The sequence below is a fragment of the Myotis daubentonii genome, chromosome 2 (assembly GCF_963259705.1).
Source record: "Myotis daubentonii chromosome 2, mMyoDau2.1, whole genome shotgun sequence".
NCBI classification, from domain to species: Eukaryota; Metazoa; Chordata; class Mammalia; order Chiroptera; family Vespertilionidae; genus Myotis; species Myotis daubentonii.
The window spans coordinates 42,857,593-42,871,758 of NC_081841.1; the positions used below are offsets into that span (position 1 = coordinate 42,857,593).

Here is a 14,166-nt window from a genome sequence, read left to right on the forward strand (position 1 = left end):
ACAACAACCAGACCATCAGCTGAAGGATCAGGGACTACTGGATTTGTAGCTGGTACCACTAGATCTACTCAAGGAAGTTCTGGATCATCAACTGGAGCATCAGGTAGAACAGAGACATCAGCAGAAAGATCTGGGACAACTGGACTGTTATCTAGAGAAACATTGACAACTGGATCATCAACTGAAGTGGGAAGAACAACAATGACTACCACATCTGGAGGTAAATCAATTTAGTAAAAAATAGACCCAAGATTTTGGGTAATATGAGTTTTGGTCCCATAATTTGGAACTATATAAATTTATCAGAATTAGACTATTTACAACTTGAATTTTTGAATAATATATTAAATTTATAGAACATTATTGTTTTAAATTGATATTTCACACTTCTTAATAATTTGATGTTTCCATCCCCACTACTTTTTTATTGACCAGGTGCATTCAGAGAGTCAGTAGGAGCTACCACCCAGCCAAGCAGAGGGAGCACAGCTGGAGCAGGAGCCTCTGGGGCCACCTCTGCTGAGAACCAAGCAGGCAAGGCTCACCTGGGTGATCCAGCACAAACATGCCTGACACCCAAATTGTGATGATGAGCTTAAGTTAATTACTAAAGCCTGAATTTTGGGAATAAAATTAAATTATATTCTAGCTTTACTATTAACATTTAAAATTGAAATTTAGTTAAATGAATGTAAGTTTATTATTTTTACTAAAATGAATCATGTAAAGATAATAATTAATTGCCCCTTTACCCAGGCACAACTGAAGAATCATATGGAGAAACCACTGAAGCAGGCGAAAGCACAACCAGATTAACCACACCTGGTAAATCAGAAGAGTGGGAAGGGATGCTACTGGCTCAGGTTGTGGCTCAACATAAGGTTTTCTGACACATGTGATCATGAATATCAGTGTATTGTAAATATAAAACTTAGAAAATCAGATCCGAGTTATCCAGTATTTAGAGCCTTATATTTTAACTAGAGGCCTGGTGTATGAATTTGTGCATGAGTGGGGTCCCTCTGGATGGCCTTAAGGGATTCCCCTGAAACCTGCAGTCAAACATTGCCTGCATCTCCTACCTGCCACTCCCACTCATCCTGGCCCCACTGTGCCTGCTGCGGGCTTGCGCCCAATTGGTCCCGATCAGAAGAGGGTTGCACTGCTGCAGCAGCGCTTGCCAACCATGAGCCCTGCATCTGGTGCCCTCCCAAGGGGAGTGGCCTGCGGGATCAGGCTGAAACCAGCTCTCCGACATCACCCGAGGGGTCCCGGATTGCTAGAGGGCGCAGGCCAGGCTGAAGGACCCCACCAGTGCATGATTGGGCTGGGGAAGGACCACGGGAGGGCTGCAGGGCATGTCCAGCCCATCTCTCTCAGTCCTGATAGGCTGGGTCCCAGTAGCAAGCTAACCTACTGGTCGGAGCATATGCCCCCTGGTAGACAGAGCAGGTCATAGTGACCGGTCGACCGTCTGTCCCCTGGTGGTCAGTGCACATCATAGTGAGCTGTTGAGCAGCCTTAGCAATCATTAGCATATTACACTTTGATTGGTTTGGTTGTTCTGCCGTTTGGTCTATTTGCATATTACCCTTTTATTATATAGGGTAGGTGCTTTCTCACCAGTACTGGAACTACACTTGAGCTCAAAGTAGTTACTGTGACAATGTCCAGGTTATATCCCCCTAAAATAAAAACACTGCTTGTGATTTTCCATTTTTAGTCTCAGGTTCCATACGAAGCACTTCTATCTCAACAATTCCATCAGAAAGTTCCACTGTAGGTAAGTAAATAGGGAATGCTGGTTGCATGCTTTTTGTTTTCATGTTCTTTGGCTAGTTTTAAATGATAAAATAATTAATAAAAATACCTGTTACATAATTAAAATCTCTTTAAATATATTATTTTGCTTAACTATTTGAATAAGGACAGTTATGTCATTTTACTCATGAGGAACTTAAAAAAAAAGCCATTACCTAGGTTGGTCCAGGTTCCTCAGCCAATCAGAGTGGAGCCCATGTTTTTATCCATTGCTTCCTGACTCCAGAGACTTATCTTCACCACATGTCATCCTCTAAGACAAATATACAATGATGTTTAATGAACCATTAAGAAAAGCTTGCTTCTTATATGTGCAAAACTTAAATCCCCCCCCCCCTTTCTAACTATAATAACTGCAGCAACAGGTATTAAAAAAGGTTTACAATTTTTTATACAAGAAAAATTGTGGCATTTGTTCCAAAAACAGCAAGATTTGAGTCATTTTACTTGACAAAACTATAATTCTATTCTTTTATAAGTGAAAAGTTCATCACTTCCTTTCTTTTTTCAGTTAGTCCAACCTGACATAAAATTTACAAATACTTATAGGACAATTTTTTCATAACAATACATGGACAAAATTATTTATTCAAGGCTAGAGTACATTATTATTTAAGTTTCTGGACTAGTAATGTATTGTAGTACTTGAGAAAGACATGTCTCACTTTGTAAGTTATCTAATAGAACCTAAGATTTAGTGACTAAATTGTCTATTATTTAAGGAATAGATTGCTAATAATTTTTTTTCTGGTAAAGATTTATGCAACATCTATTCTAAATACTTTTAAAAACGCCACTGGTGTAAATTTATTTTATAAACTAACCCACCAGGAAATAATTTATTCAAAAATTTGATTCAGACTAAATTCATAATTATTCTTTACTCATTCAATGGTTATATAAATGTAAATGAATTCACATGATTATATTATTTATTGAGCACCAAGAGTATATTATAAATTAGTACCATGGCTACTAGGATATGTAACTATTAGGGCACAGTATGTATTTTATCTTTTTATTACTATTTCTCTTTGCACTTCCCAAGTTCAAGACTTTAGTTTTAAATTAAATGGAACCAGACAAGAGGTACTGTTTGTAAATATTTTACTTGGGAAAAAGACAGTTGTTCTGTTTTCAGTTTGATAATTTGTAACTTATGAATGATTTTTTACAAGAACACTTTACAGTTTTTTCCCCCAAGAGATCCCTCATCCTGACTTGAATTTTTAAGTAAAAGCCTATGGAAATAACACTCCTGTTTTTTAAATTTAAAATTATATATAACGGCTGTTGAAGCACTGAAGTGAATTTTTAAAATGCAATTCAATAAGGATATTTTTTAATTGAATTTAATCTTTCCTTTTTTAGGTCCAGAGAACAAAGTTCTACCAGAACTCATTGAAGGTAAGTTGAAATTAAAATGACAAAAAACTGCTTCTGCACAACGTAGTTTGAAATATTTCTATCTTTTCCATTTGAGCACTGAAAAGTCACTGAGGGGCTGTGATAGTCTTTCTAAACTATAATTTAATATAAATTAATCTTTATGCGTTGAGATAAATAAAAATGTACATTTATATACATATATTGTGTTTTTAATTTTTAGTGCCACCAGGACAGGCTAAAGTAACAGGTAAGAAAATATAACCATAACTATAACTATAACTATAACTATAACTATAACTATAACTATAACTATAACTATAACTAACTAACTAACTATATACATATATATATATATATGAAATTGTGTTACAGTAACTAGAATAGAAAATAAGATAGCAGAAGTCAATCTATCAGATTAATAAAACATAAACTTCAAATTAGAGTTTGGTAGCATAGAGCTTTTGCTTTTCCTGTTCTTATGCCTTCTTAAATCATAACAAAGGTGTATTGAGTTTCTTACATAATAGTTAAATTTTACATTGGTTGTGTGTAAACATAAAAAATCAAGTAAATAAAGATAACTCTAGAAATATCCTCCTCATTCAAAAAGAAGGTACCATACTTCTCAGTATATTAGCATTGTCACCTACAATTTTCATGAAAATTTTTAGCTTTTATGGCTTCCTGGTGTCTCTTTTAAGATTTAAGTTTTAAAAGATAAGCAAAAAAAGAAGGTGGTTCTGCATAACATTTCACTTTTCTAAAAATTGTCCCCTTCTGCAGCCCTTTAGCATTTACATTCAGATACAAGCTCCATGAAGATGGGTATTTTTGTCTTTACTGATATATAACCCCCTTTTGGTCCTTATGTGATGAGGTGTTTGATTTCCACACTGGTCCATCTGATCCACTGAATTCTGCCTTTGTTGAGTGGGGACCATGGGACATGCATCACTCAGTGTGCCATGCAGTGAGCTAAGAGAGATCTTAAAACAGCTATTTCCAAAACAGGTGGAGTTGAAATATTAGAAAACCATCTCTATGGACACAATGGGAATTAAACAGTTTACCGGCTTGCTGTGATAATATAATACAAAATACCTCTTCCCAACATCCCAAACACCCAGAACATTCTTGTCTATTTTCTCCCTCAGAGGCCACGACTACCAGAGGAGGTGCAGGCATCACTGGAGATGGATTCAGAGCAGGTGAGAGGAAGCATCACATGCCTTCTGCTAACCACTAATTATGATGCTCCTAGGAGAGCCAAGAGAGAGAAAGACTTTCTGGAGAGCTGTTCATATTTCCTTTATTAATACTGTATTTTGGGTCAACTGATCCTTTTTAAGTTTTAAAATTTTGTCCTGCAATGCTGCTAATAACAGAGTTCATAGTTATAGCTGTAATTCTTGAACATGGCATGATTGTCCAAGTAGTTCTCAGTAATTTACTGATGTTATAAGACTTGAAGAGAAAAGTAAGAAAATTTTCTATTCCTGAGAAGTAAAGAAGAGCTGCGTAAACCCAGGGAACATGTCTGCCCCATATAGATGTTGGCCTTTCACACAAAAAAACAATGAACAGCACAATATTTTCTCAGTAGCTGTAATTTTCAGAACATTCATATCTTCTTCCGTTTCCATCCCCCAGCAGGTACCACTGTGTCATCAGAAAGTGAAGTCACTGGGAAGAAAACAGGTGAGTGTGGGAGAAACCCAACCAGTTTACCAAAATAGAATGTTGCCAGGAGGTTGCCTCAGGTTGAGAACATTGTTCCTCTGAAAGTCTTGGGAAAATACATGCAGCTCACTGTCAAAGAAGAGGTAGACAGTGAGCCAGTTAGACAAAATGAAAATATAGTTAGGTTCTTTTTAGGTGCATGTTTTTTAAAAAAATAAAACATGGTGACTACAGTTGAGTTGGTTTTGTGTTTTAGGCACCACTGGGGTAACTCCTGGCACAACTGTTGCCCCAGGCAGTTCCAAAACAGGTGAGTCTACAATTTGAAATAGAATCTTCCCCACTTCTTCCCACAAATTAGATTTCCCCTCTGAGACTATTTATTGGAAGGGGTACCGTCGTATCTTCTCCATGATCCTGAAATATTCTTTAATCACTTCTTTCCTCATTCTCTCCCTCAGAGGCCACAACTTCCCTTGGGGAAAGTGAAACAACTACAGTTGGAGTAGAGACAGGTGAGTGCTCTAAGCTAATACTTGCATTTCATAGGAACATCTTAGAATAGTCTTCTGAAAATATATCTACACTATTGATATATGTTATGTCAAGCAATTTCAGACAAAAAGATAAGCCAGTCCTTACATTGTTTATTGTTTACTGCTAGGACTTTCCTTGGGGAATACCTACATTTCATAATAACTACTTTAAGAAATCTGCTGAAAATATATCTATACTATTTATGTATGTTATATTGAGTAATTTCTGAATTTGAACAAAGGCAAGCCAATCTTTATAGTGACCCCTTATTTCCCAGGCTCTCAAGGGCTTTTACTAGACCATCATGAAGTCGAACAAGTGATGGATAAATAGTTAAGTAGAGATTGAGTTTTCAGTTTCCCTCCAATAAAGAGATGTGACAGTTGAGGACTCAGTAAAATTGTTATAGAAAGAAATGTTACATGTTACATGGGAGACATATGGATGCCTTCTTGGCACTAAAGCTCACAGATATATAGTTTGCTGCTACATGGGGACTTTAGATTCCTATTTAAATCATGTAGTACACACACAATTGAGTTAAGAACCATTGACCCCTTCTTGTAGGTACTACTGGTATAGCCTCTGGAGAAACCCCGGGACCTGGGAGTTACATCACAGGTAAGTCTGCAAATACAAGTACAAACTATTCATCAGCACCTTGGATAACATTCTGACAATAGCACAGTGTGGACTTTCCCACCACCTAGCCTTTACTCCTTTCCTTCTTTCCTCTGTCAGAGGCCACAACTTCCATGGGAAGAAGTAGGACCACACAAGGAGAATTTTTAGAAGCTGAACTTGTTAGTTGGAGGTGTTTTTGTTGTTGTTGTTGTTGTTGGTTTTTAAATCAAATCCCTGTTGATGTGGCTGTAGGGAACATAATGAGTGGGCAGCTGAGCTGAGGAAATGGGTTTGCTTTCCCTCTGGGAACATAGCATGCTAGAGTCACAAATCTGGGTCACCCAGGAATTCCATTGCCTCACATGTTCTTATTATTTCTAGAGGGCTAGGCTTCCAGAGCTGTTTGTTGTGTGGCAGGGATGAGGCCAATCTTCGGACCATCCCCTGCCTGCCAAGGCTGCAACACTTGTACATGGCTTGACATTTTCCCATAAAACTTACTAAGGCCTAGCTCATTGCCCCAGTTATCATGTTTAGTGTTTACTGCTGGACTCCAGCTGCTCAAATGTAAGGCACATTAGGATAGGGATCTTAGAATAGTCTACTCACCAATACACCCAAAGGCCTAAAACAACATTGCACAGTGGAATGAGGAAATGTGCACTTGTGTTGAAGCTTCACTCTACTTGCTTTAATAGGTAGCACCACGCTTTCACCTGGAGCCAGCAGCAGCTCACAGAAAACCGAGCCAGGTAGGATACACTAAATAAATTTTCTTTGGAGAGTAGTAGAGTCACAGATTTCTCTTAAACATCCGAATATCAAAATGCCTCAAGTAATTGATGAGTAACATTTAGAAAGTTATATTGATTATATGCCTCTTTTCTCCTTTAGGCACCTCTGTCACACCAGGGAGCCCAGGAAGTGAAAAAGGTGAGGGAAACACCAGGTCTGTTTTCACTTTCAGTGAGAGCTGGGCAAGAGAAACTCTAGTAGCAACCGTGATAAATAAGTATGTCAGCAAAGGAAATTGTGGAAAGTTACAGATGGTTCATTTCATTCAGAAATAGAGGACCCAGGAAACATCTCTTGGTCATTCCAGGATACAAAACTACCCAGTGCTGAAGATGGAGTTGATGCTGTGCTGATGCCTTTATCTTTCTCATTTTCAGATGCTACGCAGGGGTTGTCTAGGACAACCACTAAGTCTAAATATATATGAAACACTTCACTATGGCTCCTTGGGTCATATATTCTGACATTAACACAATGTGTACTTTCCTACCACCTAGTCTTACTCCTTTCCTTATTTTCTCTATCAGAGGCCACGACTTCTACAAAAGGAAGTGGTACCACACAAGCAGGACTTGTAGGAGGTGAGCTTTTACATTATGAGGTTTGGGGCTTTAAAAAAAAATCCTATCTCTGTTTATGTGGCAGCAGTGAAGACATGAGTGGAGTGGGAAGGTGGGCTGAAGAAATAGGCCTGCATTCCCTATGGGAACAGAGCATGCCAGAGTCACAAACCTGGGTCTACCTTGGAAATCTCTGGTGTCACATGTCTTCCTCTGACTTTGCACATACCCTGGGTTTCAGAGCTCCTGATTGGATGGCAGGGATGACCTACCAATGGGCCAGCCCCTGCCTGCCTGGACCCAATTCTTAAATATGGTTTGCCATTTTCCCATAGCACCTATTAACATGCATCAAATTGACTTGTGTATCATGTTTACTGTTCACTGCTAGCCTCCAGCTGTTAGAATATAAGCCACATAGGGAAGAAACTTTGAATGTTGTGCTCACTGATACAATCAAAATAATCCTAAAACAAAATTGCTCAGAAGATTTGCTTAAGAAATATCAATAGGAGGATAAACAGATAGTTATTTTGAAGCTTCACTCTACTTGCATTAATAGGTAGCACCACCCTTGTTCCTGAGCCAATAGCAGTTCACGGAATTCTGAACCATGTAGGGTCTCTAAATAAATGCACCATATGAGAGTATCAGAGTCACAGAGTTATACTTTGAATCTCAGAATATAAAAATATCTCAAGTAATTGATGAGTAACATTTAGAAAGTTGAAACCATTATCTGCCTCTTTTCTCCTTTAGGCACCTCTGCCACACCAGGGAGCCCAGGGACTGGAAGTGAAACAGGTGAGGGTGACATAGGTCTCCTTTCACTCTCACTGGGATGTGTAGAAAGGGAAACTCCAATAGAAACAATGATTAGTAGGTTGTTCAGGTTAGAAAGTTGTGGTAGTCACTGATGGCTGGTTATTTCTGAAATAGAAGTCTCAGGCATGGCCGTCTAGGAGTTCAAGGCCATGGAGTTAGTGTAGTTTGAAGGAGAGCGCTAATGCTGTGTTGATGCCTTTATATTTCTCATATTTAGGTGCTACACAGGGACTCACTAGGACAACCAGTGTATCTGAAGGTTCCAACACAGGTGGGTTAACAAGAAGTCTCCATATATAAACTCATAATGTAGTTAGTAGACGTGTTCTGATAAAAAAAAAAAATCACATAATTCTCTTCTCATATCTCAAATCCTTTATCATTTTCTTCCTTCAGAGGCCACAACGTTAACAGAAAGCAGCGGCACTTCTGGAACTGGATTCAGAACTGGTGAGAAAGAGTTCCGGCAGTTGGGGTTTACTATTAATGGTGACTCTTCTTAGTCTGGCCTGCTGGGAGGGGTGCTTTCCTGCAGAGTGGTTTGCACATGTCTCAATACTGGCTTCTAGTCTCACATGTATCACTTTGTACAGAAGGGCTGGTGGTAAAATCGGTATGGGAGGTTTAACTTGTGATGGCATACACATCACTAAGCAAATATTTATGAAGGGAATCATCCTGGATGAGGCCCAGAAATCAGGATTTTAAACAGATTCCCAGGTGATTCTAATGTGCAGCCAAGGTTGAGAACCACTGCATTAAGGGAACTTTGAATATTCTGCTTACTGATATATCCAAAAGCCAAAACAATATTGGACAAAAGACTTGCTTAAAAAATGTCAGTGGGATGATGAAACATATGCTTATGTTGAAGCTTCACTCTACTTGCATTGATAGGTACCACCACACTTTCACCTGGAGCCAGCAGCAGTTCGCAGAAAACCAAGCCAGGTAGGTAGGATAGACCAAATAAATTCATCATATGAGAGTATTAGGACCACAGAATTCCAATTTAAACATCAGAATATCAAAATACCTGAAATAATTGATAAATAACATTTAAAAACATAACCCCATCATTAATCTTTTCCCTCCTTTAGGCACCACTGTCACACCTGGAAGTTCGGGGACTGGAAGTGAACCAGGTGAGGGGTCTTAAGATTTCCTTCCATTAATGGGGGGATAAGGATATATATGTAATACCTTAATCAATACAGAAATTTTACAAAAAAAGACTTCCACATTCAGTGGGATCTAAGGAAAAGGGTACTCCAGTAGGAACAATAATTAGAAACTCAGTCAAAAGAAGAAGTTATGGAAAGTCATTGATGGCTCATTTATTTCAGAATTAGAGGTCTCAGGTAAGGTCTTCTAGTAGTTCAAGGCCTCATAGGTGCTTCAGGATGAGGGGTATCTAATACTGGGTTGAAGTCTTTATCTTTCTAATTTTTAGGTGCTACATGGGAATTCTAGAGGATAAGCCTTATATTCTTTCTTGTTTCAGGTACTACTGGTATAGTCTCTGGAAAAACTCCAGAACCTGGACCTTACACCACAGGTTAGTCTGGAACTACATGAAAAAGCTAGACATTAGCTCCTTGGGTGATATATTTTGAGTAGCACAGTGTGGACTTTTCCACCAACTAGTCTTTACTCCTTTCTTTCTTTTCTTTATCAGAGGCCATAACTTCCATGGGCGGAAGTGGGACCACCCAAGCAGGACTTCTGGAAGGTGAGCTTTTTAATGATAATTAATCTCTGTGGGGCTAGAATGAACACATGGGGGGCAGGAGCACTGAGGAAATCTGCCTTCATTTGTTTGGGAACACAATATGCCAGATTCAAACACCATAGTCGACCTTGGAATTCCATGGCCTCACATATATCCATCTGGATTTTCAGAGGCCCAAGCTTGCAATCTAGTTGTTGGATGGTAGGGATGAGGCCCACCTGCGGACCAGTCCCTGCCTACAAAGGCCCCAGTTCTCATATTTGGATTGCCATTTTTCCATAGCACTTAACTAACATCTGCCCCATTGACCATTTCATTGTGTTTATTGTTTACTGCTATCCCTCACTTGATAGAATATAAGGCACATTAGGGGAGGGATCTTTGATTATAGTGCTCACGGTTACATTCAAATGCCTTACACAATATTGCACAGAAGACTTAATAAGTATCAATGGAACATGAAACTTAATCTTATGTTAAAGCTTCACTCTACTTGTGTTAATAGGTACCACAACACTTTCACCGGGAGCCAGCAGCAGTTCACAGAAAACTAAGCCAGGTAGGGTCACTAAGTAAATTCACCATATGAGAGTATTACAGTCACAAAGTTCTACTTTAAACCCTGGAGTGTAAAAAACTCTCAGGTAATTGATAACTAAGTTTTACAAAGGTGAAAACACATGTGCCCTTTTTCCCCTTTTAGGTACCTCTGTCGCACCAGGGAGTCATGGGACTGGAACTGAAACAGGTGAGGGTGACATAAGGACTCCTTTCACTTTACTGGGACCGATGAGAAAGAGAACTCCAGTAGCAACAATGTTATGTAGGTGGTCAGGAGATGAAATTGTGGAAAGTCATGACAGTTCATGTACTTCTGAAACAGAAATCCTAAGGATAGGTCTTCTGGTCATTCAAGGACACACAGCTGCTTCAGTACCGAAGAGGGAGGTACTGCGGTGTTGATGGCTTTATCTATCTCATTTTTAGGTGCTACACAGGAATTCACTAGGGGAAGCATTATATCTGGGGGTCCCCACACAGAAAGGTTCACAAGAAGAAATCTTCACATTTAAACCCAATATCATTATGTCTCCACTGATAAAATATCACCATAATTCTTCTCTCCTATCACAAATCCTCATTCCTCACCCTTCACCATTGTCTTCCTTCAGAGGCTACAACATCAACAGAAGGCAATGGCACATCGGGAACTGGATTCAGAACTGGTGAGGAAGAGTTTCCGCAGTTGGGGTTTACCATTAATGATGGGTCTTCTTAGCCTGGCCGCTGGGAGGGGTGCTTTCCTGCAGAGTGGTTCTCATTTGCTTCCAGTTCTTCTTAGAATTAACATATTTTGGAAAACTCTCAATATTGGCTTCTAGTCTTACAAGTATAACTTTGTAAAGAAAGGCTGGTGGTGAAATCAGTATGAGAGATTTAACTTGTGATGGCACAGACATCACTAGAATGTCAGTGTGAGATGAGAAATATTATGTATCTGAGGAAAGGGAAAAGCAATGTGAACTCTTAAACAGGCGTATCCTATGCAAAGCATTCTTGCTCAAAATGCCAATAACAATATCAATATTTTTCTGGGACATTGAAATATTTTCCTGTTTATCCTTGAATGGTAGTCACCACTGTGAGGATGAGACATCAACCCCTATTTAGGAGAAAGGCCCCGCTTTAACCATCTTTGACTGAATGGAATTTCTGGGACAGAAATATCCCAATTCCTCCATTCTCACCCTTCACCATTTTCTTTCATCAGAGGCCACAACATTAACAGAAAGCAGTGGCACTTCTGGAACTGGATTCAGAGGTGGTGAGTAAAAGCTCCTGCAGCTGGGAGTTTTATATTAACTATGACTATTGTTAACCTGGCCTACTGGGAGGTGAGCTTTTCTGCAGAGTGGTTCACACATGCTGCCAGTTCTTAGATGTAACATCTTGGAAAGGTTCTCAACACTGGCTTCTCGTCATTCCTGTTATAACATTCTAAAGAGGTGCTGGTGGTAGAATCAATAGGAGAGGTTTATCCTGTGATGGCATACCCATCACTAAGATGTTAGGAGAAGCTGAGAAATATTATGTCTCTGGGAAGGAGCCAAAACAATGAGAACTCTTAAACAGGCCTATTGAGGGAAATTCTCTAAGCCAACTATTATACCTGGGAGTTCCCACACAGGTAGGATAACAAGAAGAAATCTTCATATTTAACCCCATACTGTAGTTAGTATTCTTGCTCTGACCTAATATGTCAGTAATGTTTTCCCTAATATCACAAAACCTCTGACCTCTCCATTCATCATTTCTTCCTGCAGCTGGCACTCCTGGAACAGGATCCAGACCAGGTGAGAATGAGTACCTCACAGTTGGGGTTTACCATTAATTGGGACTCTCCACAAGCTCCCATTTTGGAGGTGTTCTTTCCTGCAGAGTTGTTTGTATTTACTCAGTATTGTCTTTGATTTAACATAGTAGCAATAAACTGTCAATGCCTGCTCATGCCTCACAGCTGTAACTTCCTTAGGAATGGCTATTGGTGAAATCCCTGTAAGAGGTTTCCTCTTTGATGGCATATACATCACTAAGATGATAGAAGACCCAAGAAATATTCTATATGTGGGTAGAAGAGAAAGCAATGTGAACTCTTAAGCCTGTGCTACATATAGGTCCTCTTGCTTAAAATGCAGTAAGGATAGTCAGTATTTTCTGGCACATTCAAATAGTTTTCTGGTTTTCCTCTCACATTAGGTGCCACTGCAGTGCCACCAGGCCAAGCAACTGGGAGTGTGACAGGTGAGCCTGGGAGAAACCCAGCTTTCTTCTTCATTTTAAGTGAGTGGAATGTCTATAGAGGGTGCCTTACATTGGAAATATTGCAGTTTTTACTACTTTCTTAGTGATATGGATTATAGGAAAGTTATATTATTGTCACCTCATCAGGAAGTAGTGAAAGGGCCCTTTGATATAACAAAGATACACTTAGATTCTTTCTAGAGGCAGCCTTTTAAGAGCTGTGAAGGAGTCACCAAGCGGCACCGTTGAAGATCTCAGAACTTTTGTGTTTCAGGCACCACTGGTCCAGCTGTTGGCACAACTGTTGCACCTGGCAGTTCCAACACAGGTCAGTAAACAAGGTGGCAGGGAATCTTTCAGATGAGATTTCTCCTCTATTGCTATCCTGTGTAGCAGAACTACCTTATCTTTCTGTGGTCCTCAAATAATTTTCAATGATCTCTATCCTCTTTTCCTCCATATTGGGGGACAGGACTTCTGTAGAAGATGGTGGAATAACAAGAGTTTTGTCTTTTTTTCCCCCTTCTCTTAGAAGCCACAACATCCACAGGAGGCAGTAAGGCTACACAGGGAAGATTGCCAGGAGGTAAGCTTCTTAGTCCAAAGCCCAGGTCATTAATGACGAACTTTTACAAAAATGAAGCATCATCTGCCTTTTTCTTCCTTTAGGCACCTCTGTCACACCTGGGAGTCCAGGGACTGGAAGTGGAACAGGTGAGGGTGACATAAGACCTCCTTTCTCTTTCACTAGGATCTTGGAAAAGGGAACTCCAGTAGCAACAATGATCCGTAGGTGGGGCAGGGAAGGACCTTGTGGAAAGTTATGGACAGTTACATTCCCTCTGAAACAGAGATCCTAAGAAAAGGTCTTCTGGTCATTCAAGGACACACAGCTGCTTCAGTACTGAAGAGGGAGCTAATGCTGTGTTGATGACTTTATCTTTCTCATTTTTAAGTCCTACACAGGAATGCACTAGGAAAATCTTTATATCTGTGGGTTCCCACACAGATAGGTTCACAAGAAGAAATCTCCACATTTAAACCCAATATCATTATGTCTCCACTGATAAAATATCACCATAATTCTTCTCTCATATCACAAATCCTCATTCCTCACCCTTCACCATTGTCTTCCATCAGAAGAGGCTACAACATCAACAGAAGGCAGTGGCACATCGGGATCTGGATTCAGAACTGGTGAGGAAGAGTTTCCGCAGTTGGGGTTTACCATTAATGATGGCTCTTCTTAGCCTGGCTGCTGGGAGGGGTGCTTTCCTGCAGAGTGGTTCTCATTTGGTTCAGTTCTTAGATTTACCATATTTTTGAAAACTCTCAATATTGGCTTCCAGTCTTACAGGTGTAACTTTGTAAGGAAAGGTTGCTGGTGAAATCAGTATGAGA

At 39.6% G+C, this 14,166-nt stretch overlaps 1 long non-coding RNA gene across 1 annotated transcript; it reads left to right on the plus strand.

Moving 5' to 3' along the window:
• The first annotated feature begins 753 nt into the window (after positions 1-753).
• LOC132227455 (uncharacterized) lies at positions 754-4,418 on the plus strand. Its single transcript, XR_009451184.1, has 5 exons — positions 754-825; positions 1,724-1,783; positions 3,193-3,228; positions 3,431-3,457; positions 4,365-4,418. It is a non-coding gene; the product is annotated as an uncharacterized LOC132227455 (long non-coding RNA).
• The last annotated feature ends 9,748 nt before the right edge of the window (positions 4,419-14,166 follow it).